Raw genomic sequence first — 13,547 nt, 5'->3', positions numbered from 1 at the left:
AATTTGCCGAATAAATCCCTTGTTTTACTTCAACTAACTTGAGTAGGTTTTGTCTGTTTCCAAGAATCCTCAACTATGACAGCATTTATCAGTCCTCTAACTTCATCCTTTACATCTGTGGTATCACACCTTAGAGTTCTGAGGCAGAGATGTACAATAAAACTTTCTGTGATAATGCAAATGTTCTATATCTTTGTTGTCTAATATGGTACTCACCAGCCATATGTGGCTATGGAGCACTTGAAATGTGGCTAGTGTGACTGAGGCACTGAACTTTTCATTTTATTGAATTTTAATGAATTGAAATTCAAATAGTCACATGCAGCTAGTGGCTATCATTTTGGAAAATGCAGCTTTGGTTTTCAGTGCTCTCTTCCCTATCTCATTTGACCCTTACAAAATTTTGGTGTGGTTTATAGTAGATGTGTAGTAGTTATTATACCTGGGTCTCTAAGAGATAAAATTACTTGCCTAACAACATAGCTAGTACAGGCAAAGGTAGGATTAAAACCCAGTTTCCTGACTCCTAGCAAATGCTCTGTCCACCTAGCCTCCTATTCTAAAAAGTGATGCCCTTCAACCTATCTCTCCTGCTTATTCATGAAACCTCTATACCCAGACTCTCCATCCACATATTCCCCAAAGACCACAAGTATAGACTGGCTGGAGGTAAAGATGGTGTCCTATGGCTTGGAAACAGAAAGGAGATAAATGATCCACTCAGGGGTCAAGCCCTAGCAAAATGGGCCAACAGCTGTGGCCAGATTCAGAAGAGCCCATCATGGAATCTGTGCAAATGAACTTGGAGCATGATCTCACTGAACTGCACTTTCCCTACTTAGATGGGGTTTTGCTATTCCACACTCAAGCATGGCTTGGTGATGCAATCAACCTAAAGTTATTCAGGCAAAAACATGAAAACAAAAACACCTGAGACACTGGTATTCCCTCTCACACACTGCTCTTTGCACAGAACTGCTGATCATTCAGATGATGCCTCCTCTGGCCACTCTCTGTAGCCTCTGTCTGCTCACTTCCTCCCTCTCAATCTCACCCTCTTCCAATTAGGTTTTCACTGAAATGACACTTGGGCGGCGTTTTTGTTTTTGTTTTTTCTCTCCTCCTCACATGGAGCTGAGCACACCTCCCCACCCCAAAGATAGTCATGTTCAAAGGCAGGTCCCGTGGCATTCTCTGCCTGAGACTGTCTGTGAAATGACACGCCTGGGGTGCTTCAAAATATCACCACGAAGGATATCACCACACAAACTCTGCCAACCCTAGGGAGAGGAGGGAGCAATCTTTCTCCCTGAAAAGAATACCTTCCCAAAGGCTGGCTCTACCTGGAAAGAGGTGTGAGAAAACTGAGGGCACTAAAAGTGCTTTTCCAGAATAAAAATATGAGCTGGAAGTTGGGAAGATGGAGAAAGGATGGTGCGGTTGGTTTTTTTTTTTTTTTCCTCTTTTAAAATAGACAATAGTTCCTCTGTATCACAAATGCTTAGTTGCTGACAAAAAAGCAGCAATCATCCATCAGCCGCCTCCTCGTGTCTCCAGCAAATAAGAACTTGCTGTTCTGCTGTTCTGACGATGAGGATGCTGTCAGTTACCATGGACCTCAGAACAGTCTTCTTGCATCACCTTACATGACCCTCAGTATCACTTGTTTGGCTGTTTCCCTGGGGCCTGGAGTATCTGCTTGCATGGACACCAATGGGAAACCTTCCTGCATATGCTGCCAGTCTCCTGTGCACGCCATCAAAAGAGCCTCCATTCTGATGAGAGTGTGTGAATGAGACAGAATAATCACAGCAAATCCTTGTCACAAAACCCTGCAGTGTGGCTGGTACTCACAAATACTTCAGTAAATATTAAAATCTCATGAAGTTTGGAGATTTTTCTTCCAGAGATACTTATATAATGAACTTCAAGACATCAGTCTCTTGAGCCACATGGGTATTTATTCAGACCTTCAACCAGCTTTAAAGTCACTCTTTCTTTTTGCCTCAATGTAAAAGGCTGACTGAAGGGGAAAACAATCATCTTTGGAGGATTATGTCTCAACCAAGTCCCTTAATGTGCCACTACTGGCCACCATTTATTAAACTCTACTATGTACCAGATCCTTTACATGTATTATCAACATTTTATTTTTTATTTTTTTAATGTTTATTTTATTTTTGAGAGAGAGAGAGAGAGAGAGAGAGAGAGCGAGAGAGCGCACATGCATGAGTCGGGGGAGGGGCAGAGAGAGAGAATCCCAAGCAGGCTCTGCGTTGGTCAGCACAGATCCCGGTGTGGGGCTTGAAACCATGAACCACGAGCTCATGACCTGAGCGGAAGTCAAGAGCCAGAGGCTCAAGGGACCGAGCCACCCAGGTGCCCCAATTTTTAACATTTTAATCCCCACTATAGTCTTACATGGTGGATGTTTTTATGACCATTTAAGAGAAAAAGAAATTGAGGCTTAGCTAGATGAAGTAATTTGGCAAAAATCACAAAATTAGTAGAAAGTAAGGCTAAATTTTGAACCCAGAACTCCCCAGCACTAAAACATAGATGATTTTTTTTCTCACTAAAACTGTTTTGAAATCTCACGAACACTTTTATGTTTTCAAAGCTCCTTCACATGTAGATTTCAAAGCTCCTCACAACAAGACTATAAAGAAAGCTAGAACAGATGGTATTTTTATCTCCATTTTACAGATAAGGAAACAGAAACTCTGATCTCCTCCAGTCCTCATTCCAAAAGCATTAAACATTCTGCCATGCTCAAACATTACGATGTCTCTTTTGCTCAAACTTTTTCATCTAGAATGAAGCTCCCTGGAAATGCAAAGAGCTGATAGGCAAGTCCCCATGTTTAATGACACTGGCCATCCAGGATGGGCAGTAACAATTTCATCATTTAACTGAATGGATGAACAAACAGGCATCTGTGTCTTTATTTGAGTGTCGAATGCTATATTGTGGAAGATACCCAGAAGTTTGAAATGAAAAAGGGAACAGGAAATCCACCTGGACTTACTTTCCAACCCCAAGCCCCATCAGGAACCCTGCCCATAATTTATACAGTGGGCTTATTAAATGGTTGGAGCAGTGTTTCTCACATGTTAAGGTGGGATCGTGTTAAAATGCAGGTTCAGATCCAGTAGGTCTGGGGTGATGCCTAAGCATCTGCATTTCTAACAAACTCCCTGGTGATGCTAACTCTACAGCCCACAGATTACACCTTAGGTCACTATGAGAGCTTGCTAGAAATGCAGGCGCTCAGGTCTCACCCCAGACCTGGTATATCTAAATGTGCACTTTAACAAAATCACAGAAGTATGTACTTTGAGGAGCACTGGGTAGGAGGGCTGCCTGACTAGCCTGGTAAAGGGACAACTAAATATACTTCCATTTGTTGTTTTGTGGACAGTTTGCTTCATAAACATAGTCTTCAGGGGTGTGTGTATATGCGTGTGTTTGTAGCTGTGTGTGTGTGTGTGTGTGTGTGTGTAAGAAGAATGAGGAGAAACTCACTGTTTTGAATCAAATGCCTGATGGTGACAATGACCAGGTCTATTGTTCTGGATTGATTTGGAGAGCACAGCGCCCAGAACCCAGAAGGTTCCCAGTAAATAACTTTCCATAAATGCCAGATGGAATGGGGCTGCTGCTAATGGCTGCTGCAGCCTCACGCAGAAATGCTTCTTTGGCTAAAGAAAATGTAACACTAGCAACAACACAGTTGTTATTCTCTGTCCTTGTCCAGTCTCCAGAAAGGAAAGAACAAGTCATAAGTTTTGCCCCCTGGGTAGAACTATAATAAAATTTTATGCTATGAATAGTGTCTACTACAATGCTGGTTCTCAATAAATATCTGAAGCCAACTGCTCATTCAATCAATGGACATTTATGAAAGACTTTGTATGTGCCAGACTCGAAGCTAGGCACCAAGGACCCAGAGCTGATGAAAACTTGGTGTCTGCCTTTGAAAAGTCCACAATTTGCTGTCTAGTTTGAGGTTAGTTTATCAGCTTTTGCTTTTTAAGCTACAAAGTGAAATGCATCAACGTGGATAGTGATGTGACTTCTTCACAGGATTATTCCAGTTAGGAATGCAAAGGGTACTGAAGAGTGAGGTCTCATGGAAAGAGAAAAATGGAAACCTAAATAAACAGCATAAAATTGACAGGAGCTCCATGTGTTCTCCATATTTTCTGCTTAATAGATCAATTATAGCAATAAAACATGTGCACTATAAAAATATGCACAGAGAATTCGGCCAGCCTGCAAGGGAATGTTGACAAGGTAACTAAGCAACACTGGCAAGGAAAGTTCTTATTTTTCTTTTCCTCTTGATGTCTTCTGCCTTATTAGTTGAAAATTCAAAGTGTCCTTGCCAGGATGAGGAAGAAATAAAGCAATTCTCCCATTCACTCTGGAGAGATCCATCTTTCTAGGTGTGACAAACTCTAAAGAGATGTTGGTAGTACAGAAGGGTGGGCAGGACAGAAAGGAGAGAAACCAAAGCTGGTATTAGTTCGGGGAAAGAAGTTCACTATCTCATCTACAGGATGGAGGACTCCTGGCAGGACCAGCCGGCAGGGCGATTCACCATAGGAAGGTAAGGGAAATGCCCCAGAAGTGCCCCACATGAAGGAGGTTTCATGTCATTTTCATTGCTGGGGTCCCAGGAGCTTGGATGGTGCCTGGCACATAGCCAACTTCACTGAATATTTGCTGAATGAACAAAGAGGTGACCGTAAATGAAAAACCCTTTGCATCAAAGTGAAATCATGGAAGTAAAAACAAATTGAACCTCCTGCACTGTAGTTTTTTGGGGACTCCACCTCTATCTGTAAGCTCAGTGTCAACTCACTGAGGTCTGACATTACCAGCTGCTGGGCCGCTCTGAAGCATCCTCTCCTGAAAGATAAAGACATCTGCCCAACTTCTCTCTCAAATGGACTGCTCTTTTCCCATGTGTTACCTAAAAATTCCAGCTCTTTAGAATTGAAGAATGACTAGCTTGATCTCTCATCTTTCCACCATTTTTCTCTTTATGACTGGAATAGTACATGGAACTCTTTTATGACACCCCAGAAACTGAATAAAAGTAGTTAAGGTTTTTACTTTAAAGGAGTGTGTGAATGAAATGAATATCATCTGACCTTCCTAGGCTCCAATAACAGACACGCCTAAAAATGTGATTCCATCAACCTTTTTGTACCATTTTATTTCTGCCTACTCAATAAGTGCTGTCTTTGCTCACAAGGCAACCCAAAATCAGAGAGATTCCTGTCTGAGAAGCAGCTCTGTTGTTGTTTTCTTCCCCCAACTAATATACCTCCCCAACTTCAAGCCACCATATCATTGCATTTTAGATTAGTTGGGAGAAACACACTTGCCTCATTTTAATCTTCAAAGACATGCATGATTTCCGAGTTTCCAAATGGCCATGCTATTTCTGAACCATATGAAGTCAGTATAAGCAGGTACAGCCCTATGGAAGTCTGTCACATGACCTTCCCTGTCATTTCTGACATTTCCTCCCTCTTCAACATCAACATTTAAGTTACCCTCTTACTGGTTCAGTCACTTATTTATTCAGTCACCAGCACAGACATTCTACCATTAGAAATGGGAGTAAATGTTCTGAAGAGGAAAACATCACATGCAACCTTGTGCACCACAATGACAGCAACAGCAGTGATCGATCAATGTGTGGGTGGCTACAGCAGAGAACTGTAATGGTTCACCATTCACTCACAGACACAGTGACGTCACCATTCAGAAGAGGATGCTTGGTGGGGAGAAAAAGTGAAAAGGGTAGAAGGATAAAAGTGGGTAGGATTTATTTGGTGTGGTTTAATTCATGACATTTTTAGGTTCTGCTGAAGAAAAGACAGACTTAAAAAAAATGTTTTCTTAAAGGGAATAACATTCTCCTAAATATAGGCCTTCTGGAGCCCAGGAGAGATTGGCTCAGATTCCCAGTAATGAGGAAGATGGCAAATCTTTGATCCAACCTTGGACAGAATGGATTCAATACTGAGGCAGTTAAAAAAAAAATAGTGAAGGTAAAATTATTAGAAGATAAATGCTCAGTTGACCCATTAAGTATTTACGAAAGACATCCTAATTATTTTATTAATTTTTTAAAGGGGAGAAAAACTTTTCCAACTCAGTAACCACTTGCGGTATTATTTCCAGATCTTTGCACTGGCTAAAAATATTTCTAGTTAAAAAAAATCGACATAGGATTTGAGGACCCAATACCTAAGGCATGTAAAAATAAGGAAACGGAGGATAGGAGGGAATGACAGCTACTATAATAGCTGAAATTTAAAAATTAAGGCAGTTTTTTTTTCATTTTTAAATTTAATTAACATATAGTATACTAAATTACATTTTCAGATTTTTATTCAGATTTTTTTAACTCATTTTGTGCCAGTTTCAGAAAGTTGTGTCCTTTAATTAAGTTTTCCATTTCATCTGTTTGTTGAATTTATTGACATGAAGTTTCATAATATTCCCTTATTATTCTTTAAATGTCTACAAGACTTGCAATGATAACCTTATTTTGATTTCAAATATTGTTAATTTGTATTCTGCTTCTGCTATGGACTGAATGTGTGCCCCAAAAATTCATATGTAAAACTCTGACCCCCAATGTGATGGTATTAGGAGGTGGGGCCTTTGGGAGGTAATTAGGTTTAGATGAGTTCATGGGGGTGGAGCACAACGGTGGAATTAGTACCTTTATATGAAGAGGAAGAAACACCAGTGCTTACTCTCTCCGCTGTGTGAGGACACAGCGAAAAGGCAGCCATCTGCAAACCAGGAAGAGCGCTCTTACCAGAACCTAACCATGCTGCAATGGACTTCCAGCCTCCAGAACTGTGGGAAATAAATTTCTGTTGTTTAACTCAAAAAAGAAAAAAATTAAGGCAAGTAAAAAATAGATTTTGCTTGTTAAAGCACAGGTGTATACCAGCTGGTGTGATGTCACTCAGAACCCCTATCAGATACTGGGATAAAGGTCATTGTCAATTACCATTTCCTTCTTTCTCTTTGAGACAGGGTATGACAATTGATTCTTGGAAAAGTCTTGCTTTAAAGGAAAAATGTACAAATTCAAGGAAGTTGGTTCCTGTAACTGTCAACAGACTTATTCACTCTTAGCCACGCTAAGTGAATTTGAGTCTCAGGATCTGGAAAATTTTTATACCGGCACTATGGGAACTTATGTATGACATCTGGAACCACTGCAAGAGATCTTTGAAGGGGAGCAGAGAGAACAAAATGGGCTAGAAGACTGTAAATTGGAAAATACAGTTCTAATTTTCAAACAATACTATTTTTAGCTTGGGGAGATGGGTAAAAGTGAGACCAACTGCAGGCAAGATTTAGAGCAATATAACTCAATAGCTAAGAGCACAGCATCTACAGGTTGCTGATCATTTGAAAGGGCATATGTAAAATGTTTGGAACACAGTAAGCACTGAGTAATCTGGTCTGCGATTACCATCATCATCCTCTGAATCATATTATGATGCTAGTTTTAACAGAGAGTCAGATTCTTGAGAGGCCAAACAGCTTCTAAGATAAATCTTAGAATGCTTAAAATTCTATTCGACCTAACTATGTAACAGTAACAATAACTAATATTTATTTTGCAATCTATTTTAATTTTTTTAACAGTTCTATGAGTTAGGTATTATTATTATCCGAGTTTTACACTTAGAGAAACTTGAGACACAGTGAGATTAAAACTTTGTCTCAGGTCATAGAACTTGTAAGTAGGCAGGCTGACTCCAAAATTCTAACTTTAATTAAGACTGCTTCTCTAGACATTTTGGGTAGTTCACAACAACAACAACAACAACAACAAAATGAAAAACAAACAACAAATAAACAAAACAAAAACAGATGAACTTCTAGGGCAATTTCCTCTAACAGAGGAACTTTCTAGGTTAGGGAAAGGGATGGGAGAAACAAAGACTTAGCCTTATGTACGTGGTCATGTGCCACTACCAAAGCCTTGTATTTCTTGAACCTTTGTGGTTTAGATTCAGAAGAGCTGGATTCCGACTGGAAATGACTCTAACTAGCTATGTCTTTGGACAAGACACCCTTTTTTAGCCTCAGTTTTGCTTTAAAGATAACAGCACTTATCTCTCAAGATTACTGTAAAAATTAAAGAGATAGTGAAATCACTTCATCAATGGAAAATCATTATGCAGTATGGGCACAGGGACTAATGACGAGAACCACAACTGATGACAGAACATGAAGAAATTTCATGAAGTCAGGGAAAACGATTCCATTCAAATATGTGTTTATGAGTAAGAAACAGGGCAAGGGAATAGGGATGATGGGAGCCCTGCATAAGAAGAAACAAATCAAATGCTTCCTTCTTGCTCAATTTGGATAGACTTCTGATTCTCAGGCAAAAAGAAATAGTAATCTAAGTGATTTGATGATGCATCAATATTCTCCTACATCTATAGCCTGGTTAGCTCAATACTGTACGATAGCTCCAGTGTTTCTGCATATAATACAATCTAGTGCATTATTAGGGCAAATTATATCCATCCTGCCTTCCCAGTAATCCTTCACTTTTGAGAACTGAGTATTAAAGCTCCTCATTTTAACCTTCAAAATGCTTTACATTTAATACAACACATCAGATTACAACTCAGCTGTGACCTCTGCTAGAGTGATCCTGCTGGAGGATTCAACTGCACCCTCAGAAACTCTCAAGAGAGAAAAGACAACTATCTACCTGTGGGCTTTTCAACTGGCCTTGGTGAAAACAGATGGATATAGAGGGTAAGACAGAGATAAAACTGAGACAAATAATTAATGATGCCATCCTCTCTACATGTCTGAACATTCCACAACTGAAAAAGAGGTCTGAAGTAAAATGGAATCAAACAAGTAATTGAAAAGGATATGGGCACATGGAGGACTGTGCCAGACCCTACCTCTACAGTCAGAAAGATACAGTCTTGAGTCCAAACTCTACCCCTCAACTGGTTACCCTCCTCAGTTAAACACTGTCTCTGTGTTTCAATTTCTCTTTGAATCAATGAGGGCAGGAGTATCAATATCACAGTGTGTTTGGGGCTAAGTGAGAAAATGTACTAAAGATGGGCAAATGTCAAGTGTCATACTTATTAATCCAGACTTCTGTTAGGTTTCAGGTGGCTTCGTGATCATGCGGGATCCCAACCATAATCTGATCTGTTCTTTGACTTCTTTCTTGTAAGAGCTGAGCATCTGACCCTAAAATATATAAACTCTTGGAAAATTTGGGAGCAGAGTTCTGTTCTCCCACTTCTGGATTTTATGAGGAAGAATCTTCCCTAGGTACACAATTGGTCTTTCTCTTTTTACTAATGTTGGCTAGGGGAAGTGGAAGGAGTAATTAATTGGTAAATTTTACCAGTATCAATTGGGCATGCTCAGCTGGCTCATCCAGCTCTTGGGAGCTGCCTGCCTTCAAGGAGTGTGCTATTTGCGGTTTCCCCAACTTTCTGAATGGAGGAAGCCTGCTCTCTCCAGTGCTGCATGGGAAAATGTGAGTAACTCTGGGGTGTATTAGCAGGCTTATTTGGCTAAAGGACCTAGAGATTTGTCTTCCATTCTGGCTTCCGTAAGCTGATATCTGTTTTTGTTGTCGTTGCGTTAACTTCTTCAGAAGCCATGTAGAGAAGAGTGGCATTATTTGTGTATTGGGGGCCATCCTGGAGACCCCAATATTAGGTTGTGCAGCCTGGTTTGCAAAGGTAGCTGGGTTTTAGTAGAGACTCATTGTGACATCAATTCAAGGAGAGCCCTATACAAGATACAACTTAAAATTTATCTGCAGGAAGTCTGTGCCTACATACCAGGCACATAGTCTTCTCCAGGGTTTTCTCAGACAAGAGAGATAACCCAGTCACAGGGAGCATCTGTCTCAGTTACTGTTTAGCTGCAGGCATAAAGAGAACGCTCAGGGGGCCTGGGTGGCTCAGTTGGTAGAGCATGTGACTCCTTGTCTAGGATCGTGAGTTCAAGCCACACAGCCCAATGTTGGGCATAGGGCTTACTTTAAAAAAAAAAAAAACAAATTTTTAAAAAGAAGTCATCTAAAATTCACTTAAAAATAAACTTCGTGGGGCGCCTGGGTGGCGCAGTTGGTTAAGCGTCCGACTTCAGCCAGGTCACGATCTCGCGGTCCGTGAGATCGAGCCCCGCGTCGGGCTCTGGGCCTGGAGCCTGTTTCCGATTTTGTGTCTCCCTCTCTCTCTGCCCCTCCCTCGTTCATGCTCTGTCTCTCTCTGTCCCAAAAATAAATAAACGTTGAAAAAAAATTTTTTTTAAATAAAAAAATAAAAAAAAAACTTCCTGGGGTGCCTGGGTGGCTCAGTTGATTAAGCATTCAACTCCTGATCTCAGCTCAGGTCATGATCTCCTGGTTCATGGGACTGAGCCTCACATCCGGCTCTGCGTTATCTCTATCTCCTCTCTCCCCCCCTCCCCAGCTCATGTGAATGTGTGTGCACGCACACGCTATCTCTCTCACAATAAATAGGTAAACTTAAAAAAAAAAGAGTGAGAATGCTCAGAACAGAGTACCCCCTCATCTGTGAAGGTGTTTATAAACCTTCCCCAATAGTCAGTGAGCAGCAGACTTTATAGTCCTATGCTGTATGTGGCTACTGTTCAGGAACATATCACCAGTGTTCTCCATGGGTAATCTAGAAACTTCAACCCAGATAAGGCCTCTTCTTTGCCAAACACATTTGGCACAAATTTCTCTCTGAGTTAAATTTAACCTCTGGTATAAAGTAAGGGGAGAAAGGTGGAGAAAGAAGGGGGAAAAAGAAGGAGAGGCCAATTATCATTGTCCTGTGACTTCTGCCTCTTGTACATACCTCTCTCGCACACACACATATCTTGACCTCACACTATACTCCTGAGCTCACATGTCTGGCCCCTCCATCAGTCTGTGAGGGTGGGATCACACCCTAGACTTTACTGCAGTTTGAGTACCTAACACAGGACCCAGCACAAATAAGAAGTCATTAGTTTTGCAGTTGAACTGTGTATCTAAGTGATGGCTAATCAAATACTGCACCCATGAACAGTTGCTTCTCCAGTGGAGAGGGCAATGCTCCCGGAATCAGGATGACATGATCAACGAGCACTGGGTGTTGTATGGAAACCAATTTGACAATAAATTTCATATTAAAAAACAAACAAAAAAAGAAAGCTTTTCAGAAAACAGAGATACTTGACACAAGGTCAGCAGCAGCCACTGGACACGTGGTTCCCCAGGCCAATCTAAACAGCTCACAGGTTTTCATTTTCCAGCATTCACTAAAAATGTCAGGTCCTTTGGAACTATGTCCAGCCTTAAAAGAATGTTTAAAAATTCATGGTAGATCTTTGTAAAGGTCTTTGCATAGCGTTACAAAAATCTCTACCTGTGTGCTTTGTTTAAAAAGTAAGTTTAGGGGCGCCTGGGTGGCGCAGTCGGTTAGGCGTCCGACTTCAGCCAGGTCACGATCTCGCGGTCCGTGAGTTCGAGCCCCGCGTCGGGCTCTGGGTTGATGGCTCAGAGCCTGGAGCCTGTTTCCGATTCTGTGTCTCCCTCTCTCTCTGCCCCTCCCCCGTTCATGCTCTGTCTCTCTCTGTCCCAAAAATAAATAAACGTTGAAAAAAAATTTTTGAAAAAAAAATAAAAAGTAAGTTTAAAATATATAGCTCAAAGAAAAATAATGGGGAAGAAAAGAGGTCAATCAGCTTGGGTAATTTTTTTTCTAATGGAAGAAGAAAATGTATCCTATTACCTTCTTTGGTTCAAACTCTGCTTCTGTGACTTTGATGTCCATCCCCAGGCCTCTGTTACATCCATCCTTGTCCACTTTGTACCCCTTCACACTGGGTCCTGGCAGCAGGCATTGTGGCCCCTTACCTGTGTCCCCACCATCCTGCAGAGTACCAAGGAATTCACTTTCCTCAAGCATGATCTTGCTACCCACCTGTGTGTATGTTGGGAGGCCTGTAAGCAAGATCATTGCTGATATGATTTTACAGCAGGAAGAACCCTCAAAAATCACTTAATTCAACTTCTTTTTTTTTTTTTACATTTTATTAGATATTATTTATTATTATTTAGATTATATGTGTGTGTGTTCAATGCAACCTCTTAATGTATTAAATACAAAAACAGAAACAGACATGCCTCATATCCAGAAAAGTGAGGTGAGAACCACAGTTAGAACAGTCTAGGGCTAAAAGCAAAGTCTGAACCCTGAGGCCAGTGTTCTTTCCACAAAGCCATGAGTCTCTTCAATGGTTAAGCAAAGCTGACACCTAAGCACCCTTCAAAAGGGCCCCCAAATTATTATATTATATATATTATATAAATTTATTTATTTATTTATTTATTTATTTATTTATTTATTTATTTATTTATTTATTTATTTATTTTTTAATCCCCCGGTGGTGGATTTGGGTGGTTTTTAAGGCTTTTATTTTTTTAGGCAAGACAGTCCATTTCTCCCAAATAAAACCTTATGTGGAACCCAATTATAGAAAAATAGATAAAAATTCTCTCTTCCGTGGTATAAGCAGGGAGAAGGACACTCACTCTTAGTCTACCCCTCCCAACAGGCACAGAAACCTCCCTGAGGACCTTCAGGTTTGGCTCTATAGAGCAGACAGTGCACCAGGCCGCTAATGGCCACTGCACCTGTCAGTGACTAAATCTCTGCCCTGGCCTTTCCTCGGCTGGCCCACCTGCCATCATCCTTCTTCAGTCTTTAAGGCCTAGACATCTGCCACCACCTCCAGGCAGGCTCTCCTGACCACACTGTTAGGAAGTGACCCTGTCTCCCCTTTGCTACAAAGCTCTGACTATTTAACCCTTCCACTGCACCAAAACAGTCTGAATCATTTGTGATTCTCATGCTCTCCTCCCCTTCTGACCCACCTATGGTCAGGGCCCACCCACCCATCTGGGAGCCCCTGAGTTTCCATCAAATCAGACTTCAAACACAAGCCATCACTCAGGTGAAGTTTCAACCCACCTCTTTACCTTCCCTCCTGACCCTTCCCTAATCTGGCTTGGTTTATACTCATTCTTATTAAGTTCATTTGAACCCTTGCTTCTCAACAGATATTTATGAGTTCCACTCACTCTGCTTGAGTTCAACACTCTTCCCCCAGCACTGCCTCCCGTTTGTTCTTTCTCTCCTCTCGAGCTCTGGGGTCTCTGGTAGAAGGTGAATGGTTGCTGAAGAAAAAAAATACACCCCCTACTCACCCAGAGCCATCTGTCCACTGACTATCAAGTTCCCCCTGGACCTCCTAGGGACCATCATAAATGACAGAAGACCAAAATCACCTGGAATTTGTTCAAAATGCAGATGCTAAGGTCCTGCCCCTCACCTTCAGATGTATGGACTCTGATGCATTCCAACATTTAAGAACTCCCTAGGACAGGGAGTTTGACACACCAGACCTAGCCTCTCCAGGAGTCCCTGGGCCAAAACTCATTTACT

General features: G+C 41.2%; 1 protein-coding gene across 6 annotated transcripts in view; it reads right to left on the bottom strand.

The window, feature by feature from the left end:
- MOB3B (MOB kinase activator 3B) overlaps positions 1–13,547 on the bottom strand; it is a 202,471-nt gene that overhangs the window by 124,872 nt on the left and 64,052 nt on the right. The window lies entirely within an intron of this gene.

Source organism: Prionailurus viverrinus, chromosome D4, assembly GCF_022837055.1.
Source record: "Prionailurus viverrinus isolate Anna chromosome D4, UM_Priviv_1.0, whole genome shotgun sequence".
NCBI lineage: Eukaryota > Metazoa > Chordata > Mammalia > Carnivora > Felidae > Prionailurus > Prionailurus viverrinus.
Note: the sequence above shows the minus strand (reverse complement) of the source record. Positions and strands in the feature narration are given on the sequence as shown.